The following is a 12392-nucleotide window of genomic DNA, read 5'->3' on the forward strand; positions in this document are numbered from 1 at the left end:
CATCTATTTGCTATGAAGTGATGGGACTGGATGACATGATCTTATATATGTTTTTTATATTGAGTTTTAAGCAAACTTTTTCACTCTCCTTTTTCATCTTCATCAAAAGGCTCTTTAGTTACTCTTCACTTTCTGCCATTAGAATGGTATCATCTGCGTATCTGAAGTTGTTGATATTTCTCCTGGCAATCTTGATTCTAGCTTGCGATTCATCCAGCCTGGTATTTCGCATGATGTACTCTGCATATAAGTTAAATAAAGAAGGTGACAATATACAGCCTTATTGTACTCCTTTCCCAATTTTGAACTAGTCTGCTGTTCCATGTCTGGTCTAACTATTGCTTCCTGATCTGCATAAAGATTTCTCAGGAGACAGGTAAGGTGGTCTGGTATTCCCAACTCTTTAAGAATTTTCCACAGTTTATTGTGATCCACACAGTCAAGGGCTTTTTGGCATAGTCAGTGAGGCAGAAGTAGATGTTTCTCTTCTGGAATTCCCTTGCTTTTTCTATGATCCAACAGATGTTGGCAATTTGATCTCTGGTTCCTCTGCCTGTTCTAAACCCAGCTTGTACATCTGAAAGTTCTTGATTCACATACTGCAGAAGCCTAGCTTGAAGGATTTTGAGCATAACCTTACTAGCATGTGAAATGAGCACAACTGTATGGTAGTTTGAACATTCTTTGGCATTGCCCTTCTTTGGGACTGGAATGAAAGCTGGCTTTTTGGCTCAGCAGTAAAGAATCTGCCTGCAATGCAGGAGTCACAGGAGACACAGGTTCAAACCTTGGTCAGGAAGATCCTCTGGAGGAGGAAATGGCAAACCACTCCAGTATTCTTGCCTGTAAAATCCCATCGACAGAGGAGCTTGGTGTGCTACAGTCCAAAGGGTTGCACAGAGTCAGACATGACTGAGCATGAGCAGCCTAATTCTACTTTGCCTGACTGTTATCTTGCCTCTACCTTGTTAATTCCTTGAGACTAAGACCAGGTATTTTCATCTTTATCTTCTCACTATTGCCTTGTCATCCCATTCTTGGTCCAGATGGATCCAAAGGTTCACCAAAATAAAAATGAAGTTGTGTTTCAAAACTTCTTTGGTTTTAGCCTCCTTTGGCACCAGTGAAGCTGCACCACCCATTCTGACTTATTTTAGGATTGAACACATAAGCTACATGTGACTACAGGTAAGCATTTTCTATACAGCAGAAGTGTGACCAGGTGTTTTTAACAAAGAGCAACATGATTAGAAATTCACTGTGAGAAGGAAAATTTTTTAGTAACAACTATAAAAGCCATCAATTCCAAAAACTTAATCCTTTCAGTAATGTAAAAGCTGCCCAAATACTTTCTTCAACTTTATTTATACAAAAATGCCCTATTGTAGGGTTAGTATTTGTGCCAATAGCATTAGCATTTATTGCTCAATTATGATTTCAGCAGCAAGAATACAGGTATTTCTCTTAAGGCATATTTGATGTGAGGACATATTTCAATTCATTCTCCAAATTTATATAACAAATGCTATTGAAATTCCCAATTTTCAACCTGATGAAATTTTCATAACACCCAGGTGGATCCCAACATTGCTTGCTTAGCATTTGGTCACATGATTAGAAGGTTTAAATTATTTATGGAAATATTTTTATTGAGATATGATGGATATATAACTTTGTATTTGTTTTAGGTGTACATTATAATGATTTGGTTGTTGTCATTGTTCAGTCACTCAGTTGTGTCTGTCTCTTTGTGACTCCACAGACTGCAGCACGCCAGGCTTTCCTGTCCATCACCATCTCCCTAAATTTACCCAAACTCATATCCATTAAGTCGGTGATGCCATCCAACCATCTCATCCTGTGTCATCCCCTTCTCCTCCTGCCCTCAATCTTTCCCAGAATCAGGGTCTTTTCAAATGAGTCAGCTCTTTGCATCAGGTGGCCAAAGTATTGGAGTTTGAGATTCAGCATCAGTCCTTCCAGTGAATATTCAGGGTTGATTTCCTTTAGGATAGATTGGTTTGATTTCCTTGCAGTCCAAGGGACTCTCAGAGTCTTCTCCAACACCACAGTTCAAAAGCATCAATTCTTTGAAACTCAGCCTTCTTTATGGTCCAATTCTAACACCCATACATGACTACTGGAAAATCATAGCTTTGACTATATGGACCCTGGTTGGCAAAGTAATGTCTCTGCTTTTTAATATGCTGTCTAGGCTTGTCATAGCTTTTCTTCCAAGGAGCAAGCGTCTTTTAATTTCATGGCTGCATTCACCATCTGCAGTGATTTTGGAGCCCTAGAAAATAAAGTTTGTCACTGTTTCCATAGTTTCCCCACCTATTTGCCATGAAGTGATGGGACCAGATGCCATGATCTTAGTTTTTTGAATGTTGAGTTTTAAGCCAGCCTTTTCTCTCTCTTCTTTCACCTTCATCAAGAGACTCTTCAGGTCCTCTTCACTTTCTGCCATAATGCTGGTGTCATTTATATATCTGAGGTTATTTATATTTCTCCCAGAAATCTTGATTCTAGCTTCTGCTTCATCCAGCCCAGCATTTCACATGATGTACTCTGTATATAAGTTAAATAAGCAGGGTGACAATATACAGCCTTGATGTATTCCTTTCCCAATTTTGAACCAGTCTGTTGTTCCATGTCCAGTTCTAACTGTTGCTTCTTGACCTGCATACAGGTTTCTCAGGAGGCAGGTCAGGTGGTCTGGTATTCCTACCTCTAAGAATTTTCCACAGTTGGTTGTGATCCATATAGTCAAAGGCTTTAGCGTAGTCAATGAAGCAGAAGTAGATGTTTTTCGGGAATTCCCTCGCTTTTTCTATGATCCAACAGATGCTGGCAATTTGATCTCTGGTTCCTCTGCCTTTTCTAATTCCAGTTTGAGCATCTGGGAGTTTTGGGTTCACATACTTTTGAAGCCTAGGTTGGAGAATTTTGAGCATTACTCTGCTAGAATGTGAAATGAGTGCAATTGTGCTATAGTTTGAACACTCTTTGGCATTACTCTTCTTAGAGATTGGAATGAAAACTGACTTTTCTAGTCCTGTGGCCTCAGCTGAGTTTTCCAAATTTGCTGGCATATTGAGTGTAGCACTTTAACAGCATCAACTTTTATGATTTGGTGTATGTATATATTACAGTAAGTTTAGTTAACATCCATCATTCACAGTTAAACACTTTTTTTCTTTGCTATAAGAACTTTTAAGACCTATTCTCTTAAAAATTTCCCAGAAACTTTTCATAGAAAAACTGGTAAAAATGGTCGTGGCCTGTCTGGTTTAGCTCCTGAAGACTGGGGTAGGGGACATTTCCAAGTCAGGTCTGAACAGAGTGCTGAGAGCCAGAAATAGGAAATCCTTTCCAAATGGATTGTGTAATTACAAAGAGAGTGTACATAGATTAAAATTCAAGGGGACTGTCAATCCAGGAAGGCAAAGAACATAAATAGGACAATTCTGGACAGTAAATGACAGACCATCTGAATGAGAGCTGGAGACAGCTGGTATTGCCTGAGACTGGATCTCATGTTTTAGGGCTGATCTGATTCATTTAAAGAGTCTGGAATGGAGCAGACCCTAAACTTCATATTTTGTCGAAGTTACAGGAATACCATGTCTATTGTTCAGTCAGTTTTGGTCCAAAAGGAAAGTCGTGGGATAGGGTGATCAGTCAGTCATTTCATATCACTGGTTTAAAGCAACTTTTCATGTTATTTGGTACCATTTTATTCATGTTTCTTGTATTTGTGTTTCATTGAGTTTCTTTGGTCTATGGGTTTATAGTTTTTATCTAATTTGAAGTTTTCAGTCACTGTTTATTCCAGTGTTTTTTTCTGCCCCAATTGCCTATATTTTAGGTTGTTTAAAGTTTTATTAAACTTCCCTGATAGTTTTTTTTTCCTTCATGTGTTTCATTTTGGATAGTTCTGTTGTTTTGCCTTCAGATTCCCTAATGTTTTCTTTTTGCATATTTCATCTGCTGCTAACCTCATGCAATATATTTTTCACCTCAGACATTGTAGTTTGCATCTAGGATTTTAATATGGGTCTTTTAAATCTTTCATATCTTGATTGAACATGCTCAATATTTCCTCTACCTTCTTAAACATATAGAATAGTATCTGTTTTAATATCCCTGTCCTCTACTTCTATAAGCTATGGTTTTTCTGAGTCTGATTTTATTGATTGATTGTTGTCTTCCTTATGGTTTGTATTTTCCTGTTTCCTTGCATTTTCTTGTAATTTTTGAGTTAAATGCTAGACATTGTGAACTTTACATTTCTAGGTGCTGGATATTCCTGTATTTTTGAGTTTTGGTCTGGAAATGCAGTTAAATTATTTATAAATAGTTAACTCTTTAAAAAATATTTATTTATTTATTGGGCTGACTCAGGTCTTAGTCGCAGCATGCAGGGTCTTTGTTGTGGTGTGCAGACTTTCTAGTTGCAGACATTGCAGAGCTGCATAGGCTTATTTCCCTGACCAGGGATTGAACCCACATTCCCTAAATGGCAAAGCAGAGTCTTAAGCACTGGCCCACCAAGGAAGTCCCAAAGAGATAAATCTTTCTGAGGCTTGCTCTTCAGCTTTGTTTTATGGAACTGTTAGTCTAGGACTAATTTTTCTCTACTACTTAATGAAACACAAATTAAAAGATTTTCCATTTTGTGTGATATGAATTTGAACTGTTTTTGTCCCTGTATGAGCTTTGAGAATTGTTTCCTTTGTTCCTGTCAGGTAGTTCTTCCCCAGAATTGGATGATTTCTTTCCTCATATGCACAAATTCGTATTCAGCTGAAAACTTGAGGGACACTCTCACCTCTGGGACTTTGCCCTGTGAACTCTAGCCACTCTGTCTCCTCAATTTAAAGAGACTACCAGTAGAGGGATATATGACCATTAAAACAAAAGATAATTAAATTCTAGTTGACAAAAAGAAGAGAGTCAAAGACAGAACCATTATTTAAGGGACAAACGAAAGAAAGTCTGTAAAGAGATTGAGAAGGAAAGATCAGAGAGGTGGGAGATATATCTGGAGAGAGTTGGTTCCTAGAAGTGAAGAAAGAAAGGGTTGTTTCTGGTTTCTTCCCCTGACGGATGAGGTTGGTTTGGTGGCTTCTGAAGGCTTTGTGCCTGCATCCTGGTGGGAGGGGAGTTTTTTCCCTCTGATGGGCAGGGCCATGTGAGGTGATATGTTTTGGGGTGTCTGTGGGTAGCCCCGTCTGCTGGTGGTTGGGTGTGTGTTCCTGTCTTGCTTGTTGTTTAGGTGAGGTGTCCAGTGCTGCAGTACTGCAGGCAGTTGAGTGGTGCCAGGTCTTGGATTTGGGTGGAGGTCTTCGTGGGAGTTCTCTCTGAGTAATACTCCCTGGGGTCAGAAGTTCTCTGGTGATCTAACATCCTGGACTCAGCGCTCCCATCCCAGAGGCTCAGGCCCAACTTCTGGTCAGGGAACCAAGACCCCAGAAGCCGTCATGGCAATAAAAGGGATTAAAACAAACAGACCCCGCCTCCCACCACCCCCCCCCCCAAAAAAGCAAAATACAAAACCCAGACGAAGGGTAAAAGAAAAACCAGGCAGATAGAAACAAAAACAAAGGAACATACATACACACACACCCATATATACACAAAAGAAATCAAAACAGACCAAGGAAAACAAAACCCAAGAGTCCAACAAAGTCAGGTCAGTTCTTTTGACCCGATGAACAAAAGAAACAAAAATTAAATCAATCAGTTAAAAACAAAACTAACTAAAACAGAAAACAAAACCAAAGCAGAGTGCCAACTGAACAATAAAGCAAAGAAAACAAAACAAACAAAAATGGTGGGGGTAAAAAAGAAAAAATAGAAATGCAAAGTTAAACAGAAGTATGTAAAAAAGATCCACATATATTAAAGAAAAACAACAACAACAAAAAGAACCCCCAGAAAACAAACAAAACAAGCCAAAAAAGCACAGAACAGCAGAAAGCTAAACAGAAATAAAATATATAAAATAAAAAGTAAGATTTAAAAAAATCTCAAAAACCTAAATAGAAATAATAATAGTAATAAAAATAACAACCACAACAGAGAAAATAGAGAGAGAGAGAAACAAAAACAAAAACAACAAAAAAGGAAAAAAACCAGAACCCACAACAGAAGGAATCGAAACATAAGAATAATAATAAATATTTTCTCAGGTCTCAGCTGTCAGCATCCTTTCCCCTCACTGTGAGCCACAGCCCATCTCCACTTCCCTAGGAGGCCCTCCAGTGCCCGGGGAAAGCTGGTCGACCTGCTGTGAGGACAGACTCTGATCTGGCCCTACTGCTGGGTATGCTTGTCCCCAGTGTCTGCAGCTGCCAGAGCTAGAGGGTTTTCTTTTCAGGGAACATTCTGTGTCTTCAAATATTCCACAGACACAGAGTCTACCTAGTTGATTGTATGGATTTAATCTGCAGCTTGTGCGGCTGATGAAAAGGTTTTTGATCTTCTTCCTTAGGCACTCTGCCCCTGGAGCTCAATTGTGGTTTTATCCCCACATCTACCTGCTGGCCATCCATAAGAGTCTACTCCCAAGGCTGCCCTGGAGGACTTGGGTCCGCCCGAGTGATGACCAGAAGTGGAGATGGCATGGCTGCCTGGATCGTGGAGACTCCCATAGCACCAAGTGCACAGGGAAGCCGGTGGCCATGGGCACAAGAGATACGACTCTATTAGGAGTCTTTTCTAGCTTCTGGCAGCTGGTGTTTGAAGGGCTGCCCTCGCTGGGATCCTTCTCTATTGCTCAGGGGCCAGTGCTGGGGAAGAGAGAGCTACATTGATGGCTCCTCCCCCTGCATGTGAGTCAGCAGTAGCGCCCTGCTTCCAGAGCCGCCCTGTTTCCCTTAAAAGGCATTCCCTGCTGCAGAGTTCCTCCTTTTCTTCAGGTCATCTCCTCGCAATCAGTAGCAGTCCTCACCCTGAGTTTGCTCTCCAGTCTGGCAACCCACTCCACTACTCTTGCCTGGCAAATCCCACGGACCGAGGAGCCAGGTACGCTGCAGTCCATGGGGTCGCTAGGAGTCGGACACGACTGAGTGACTTCACTTTCACGCATTGGAGAAGGAAATGGCAACCCACTCCAGTGTTCTTGCCTGGAGAATCCCAGGGACGGGAGAGCCTAGTGGGCTGCCGTCTATGGGGTCGCACAGAGTTGGACACGACTGAAGCGACTTAGCAGCAGCAGCAGCTACATGCTCCAGCTCCCAGCTGCCATGTGCCATCTGTGGACGTGCATCCTGGGACAGGTTATGTAGGGCCGCGGCTCGGATTGTCTGTGTGGTTTTCACTTTATTCAGGCTGTCATGGATCAGCTCCTTCACCCTCTGACAGCCTCAAATGCTTTCCTTTCTGTCCCAACTGATTCCTCTGGATGTGGGAATCTCTCCTCTGCTTCAGCTCGCCCAGTACTGACTCTCCTCTTCCTTCTTTCTTTCTTTTGTCCTACCCAGATATGCAAGTATCCATATAATTCTTTCCAGTGGTCAGGGACTCCTGCTAGTATTCAGGTCGTATTCTGTGAGAACTGTTGCATCTATAGATGTATTCTTGATACATCCATGGAGAGAGATGTACTCCATGTCCACCTACTCCTCCACCTTCTTGAGCCCCTTCTGTTTCTTCCTTTTTTACTGCTGACTACTGTTCCATTTTATAGATATACTCACATGGTTTATCCATTTGCCTTTAGGCGAGTATTTAAGTTATTCCTAGTTTTGGATTATTATTAGAGGAGCTGCTATAAAAATTAATATGCAAGCCTTTGTATATATATTACATATTATTTCTCTTGAGTAGTGCTTAGGAGGGCTTTTGTTTTATTATATGCTAAGTGCAGCCATGAAATTAAAAGACGCTTACTCCTTGGAAGGAATGTTATGACCAACCTAGATAGCATATTCAAAAGCAGAGACATTACTTTGCCAACAAAGGTCCGTCTAGTCAAGGCTATGGTTTTTCCAGTGGTCATGTATGGATGTGAGAGTTGGACTGTGAAGGAGGCTGAGCGCCAAAGAATTGATGCTTTTGAACTGTGGTTTTGGAGAAGACTCTTGAGAGTCCCTTGGACTGCAAGGAGATCCAACCAGTCCATTCTAAAGGAGATCAGTCTTGGGTGTTCTTTGGAAGGACTGATGCTAAAGCTGAAACTCCAATACTTTGGCCACCTCATGTGAAGAGTTGACTCATTGGAAAAGACTCTGATGCTGGGAGGGACTGGGGGCAGGAGGAGAAGGGGACGACAGAGGATGAGATGGCTGGATGGCATCACCGACTCGACGGACGTGAGTTTGAGTGAACTCGGGGAGATGGTGATGGACAGGGAGGCCTGGCGTGCTGTGGTTCATGGGGTCGCAAAGAGTCGGACAGGACTGAGCGACTGAACTGAACTGAACTGAAGTGTACTTTATAACAAATAGCTAAACTGTTTCCCAAGTTTTATTATGTTACATTTCTGCCAGTAACGTATGTTGTAGTTATTTCACATTCTTACTGATTCTTCGTATTGTCAACTGTTTGGATTTTAGCCATTCCTGTAGGCTTTTAATTTTCATTTCTCTGATAACTAATGATATTGAGTAGTTTCTTATACACTTATTGGCCATTGTGTATCCTATTTTGTGAGGTGTCTGGGCAAAGTTTTTGCCCATTTAAAAAATGAGTCATTTGATTTATTATTCAGAGTAAGAATTCTTCATATATTCAGGCTTTATGTCCTTTGAAGATATATATTGAAGCCCAAATCTATGGTTTGCCTTTTCATTTCTTTAAATAAAACAAAACAAAACATTTATTTATGTATTTGGCTGCTCCAGGCCTTAGTTGTGGCACCCAGGATCTTTAGTTGTAGCATGCAAACTTTTAGTTTTGGTGTTTGAGATCTAGTTCCCCGATCAGGGATCCAAATCCACGCTCCTCAGTGGAAGTGCAGAGTCTTAACCACTGGGCTGCCAGGGAAGTCCTATTTTTATTTTTTTTCAATGAGGATATTTTCAAGGAAAGATTTAAAATTTTTGATTTGTAAATGTTTTCTGCTATAAGTTGTGCTTGTTTGTGCTCTAAGAAATCTCTGCCTACTCCAAAGTTTCAAAGATTTTTCTACTCTGTTTTCTTCTAAGAATTTTATAGTATACAGCAATGAAAATCAATTAACTGTACTGACATACAACACAATAAATCTCAATGAACATAATATTGAGCATAAAAAGAAAGGCACAAATGAATATGGTTTGTTTTCATCTGTATAGAGCACAAAAATAGTGAAAACTAAGCTATATTGTTTAGAGATGCATATGTAAATGGTAAAACTTATAAAGTCAAGAAAATTCTTATCTCCAAATTTGAGATAGTGGTTACCTCTTAGGGGAGAACGTGGGTCATGATAAAGGATGGGCACACAGGGGGCTCTGAAATGATCCTATTTTGTGCCTTTGGGTGGCAGTTACATGGATGTTTGATTTACCATTCTTTATTAATGTATGTATTTATGTTTAGTGCACATTTCTGAATTCTTTTGCATTTCACAATCTTTAAACATTCAAGGAGCCTTAACTACATTATTATTCTTAACTCTGGGATTAAAAAAAAGAAAAGAAAACCTTAATAGAAGGGTTGGAAAATAGAAAAACAGAAAAATAAAGATGAAAGACAAAGAAAAAATAGGACAAAAAGCACAGAGCAAGTTCAGGAGGGGCAATGTAAAAAAGAAGGAAAAAATGAAAGGAAGGAAGGAAAATAAAAGAAACAGAGAAAAATGGATAGGACAGATCACCAGCTAAATATTTAAAGTCTCCTAGAACTTAAGGATGTATTTCCAGATTGAAGACTCTGAGTGTGAAGCACAGTGAAGTCAAATAGTGGATGTACAGCATGTACTGTGAAATTTCAGAATACCTAAGAATAATGAAAAGATGCTACATACTTCTTATACTAGTCATAGTCCTCCAGAAAAATAAGACCAATGGTGTATAAAGAGATTTAAAGTGATTTATTTTGAGGAATCACCTCATTGGTTATGGAAACTACATCCTATGATTTGCAAGCTAAAAACCCAGGAAAGCCGGTGGTATAAGTCCCAGTCCAAGTCTGAAGGCCCAAGAATTGGGAACACTAACATTCAAAGGCAGTAGAGGATGGGAGAAAATAGTTGCAAGTGAAAGTGAAAGTGTTAGTCATTCAGTCATGTCCGGCTTTTTTCGACCCCATGGACTAGCCCATCAAGCTCCTCTGTCCATGGAATTTTCCAGGCAAGAATACTGGAGTGGGTTGCCATTCCCTTCTCCAGGGAATCTTCCTGACTCAGGGATCAAGCCAGAGTCTCCCACATTGCAGGCAAATTCTTTACCGTTTTCAATAAGGGACTTGTATCCAGAAAATATAAAAAATTCTGACAACTCAATAATAAAGAGACAAATAATTTTTAAATGGGTAAAGGATCTGAATAGACATTCCTCCAAGAAAAATATACAACTGACCAATAAGCTCATGAAAAAATGTTCAACATCATTAGTCATGAAGGAAATGCAAACTGAAACGACAATGAGATACCATTTAATACTCACTAGGTTGGCTAGAATCAAAAAGTCAGATAATAACAAGTGTTGGTATGGATGTGGAGAAATTGGAAACTTCATATACTGTTAGTGGGGATGAGAAATGGAGCGGTCACTTTAGAAAACAGCCTGGAACTTCCACAAATGATTAAATTAGAGTTACTGTATAAACCAGCAATTCTACTCCTAGGTATAAACTCAAAAGAAATGAATGTATGTCCATGAAAATACTTATACACAAATGTTTATAGCAGTATTCTAGCAAAAAACAACCCAAATTCCATCTACTAATGAATGTCTAAACAAAATGTGTTATATTCATACAAAGAAATATTACCCAGCCATAAAAAAGAACAGAGTTACTGATACATGACATAATATGGATGAACCTTGAAAAATCCTGCTAATTTTATGGGTGTGTTAAACCTACCTTGCACCCCTGGGATAAATCCCACTTGGTTGTGGTGGAAACCACACTTATTTTTAAATGTTACTGGATTCAGTTTGCTATTATTTTGTTGAGGACTTTTGCATCCATATGCATAAGATATTGCCTGCAGTTTCCTTTGCCGTGATGTCTTTGTCTGGTTTGGCTATTATAGTAATAATGGTCTCATAAACTGAGTTGGAGAGTATTCCTTTCTTTTTATTGGTTAAATTGTGTCCTACACCCTGTCCCTACCCCAGTACATATATTAAAGCCCTAACTCACATTCTGTGGGTTGTCTTTTCATTTTCCTGATTGTATCATTTGAAGCATGAAAGGTTTTAATTTTGAGGAAGTCACATTTATCTATTTTTTCCTTTGTTGCTAAGTCTTTGGGGTCATATCTAAGAATCCTTTGCCAAATCTAAGATCATTAAGTTTTACCCCTTTGTTTTTCCTAAAAATGTATAGTTTTAACTCTAATGCTTAAGTCTTTTGATTAATTTCACATTGATTTTTATATATGGTGTGAAATAGTGGTCCAACCTTATTCTTTGACCCATGGAAATATATTTGTCCCAGCACCATTTGTGGAAAAGACTATTTCTCCCATTGGATAATCTCAGCGCTCTTGTCTAAAATCAATTGACCATACATATATGGGTTTATTTCTGGGCTCTTCATTTTGTTTCATTGATCTATGTATCTATCCTTCTGCCAGTACCACACTATTTTATAATTCTTTTTTTTAAACTTATTCCTAAGTTTAGATGCCCTTTATAAAGTTGTGGATTCCCTGGTATCCATAGCCCTAATTCCTAGGACCTCGCAATGTTACTGTAGTCACAGATAAGGTCTTTAAAGAGGTAAAGTTAAAATGAGGCTTTTAGGATGGCCCTAATCCCTTATCTTATAATTCCTTATAAGAAAACATGCAGAAAGACACCGGCATGCAGAGGAAACAGCTTGTTGGGACACAGCGAGAAGACTGCTATCTAAAGTCCAGGACAGAGGCCTCAGAAGTAGCCAACCTTACTGATGTCTTGGCTTCAAATTTCTAACCTCTACAACAGTGAGAAATAATTTTCTGTTGTTTATGTTTCCTAGTCTGTGGTGTTTTTGTTATGGCAACTTGTTTTGCAGTGCATCCACTCCATGTGTGAGACTTCAAATTGTGGGGGGCTCCCATGTATAATCCCAAGCTGCAAATTGATATCATAGTCAGTTTGCATGAAAAAACGCAGTTCTGGCTTTTCTGTAACTTTTACAATGCTGTTTGTTTCACCTTGTGAGCCACAAGATTTTCCAGACCCCAGAGGCTTAGACAGGTCCACAGGGCTCAAGAAATTCCAGAACCCACTCCTTTTCTTATCTAA

Source organism: Bos taurus, chromosome 2 (assembly GCF_002263795.3).
Source record: "Bos taurus isolate L1 Dominette 01449 registration number 42190680 breed Hereford chromosome 2, ARS-UCD2.0, whole genome shotgun sequence".
NCBI lineage: Eukaryota > Metazoa > Chordata > Mammalia > Artiodactyla > Bovidae > Bos > Bos taurus.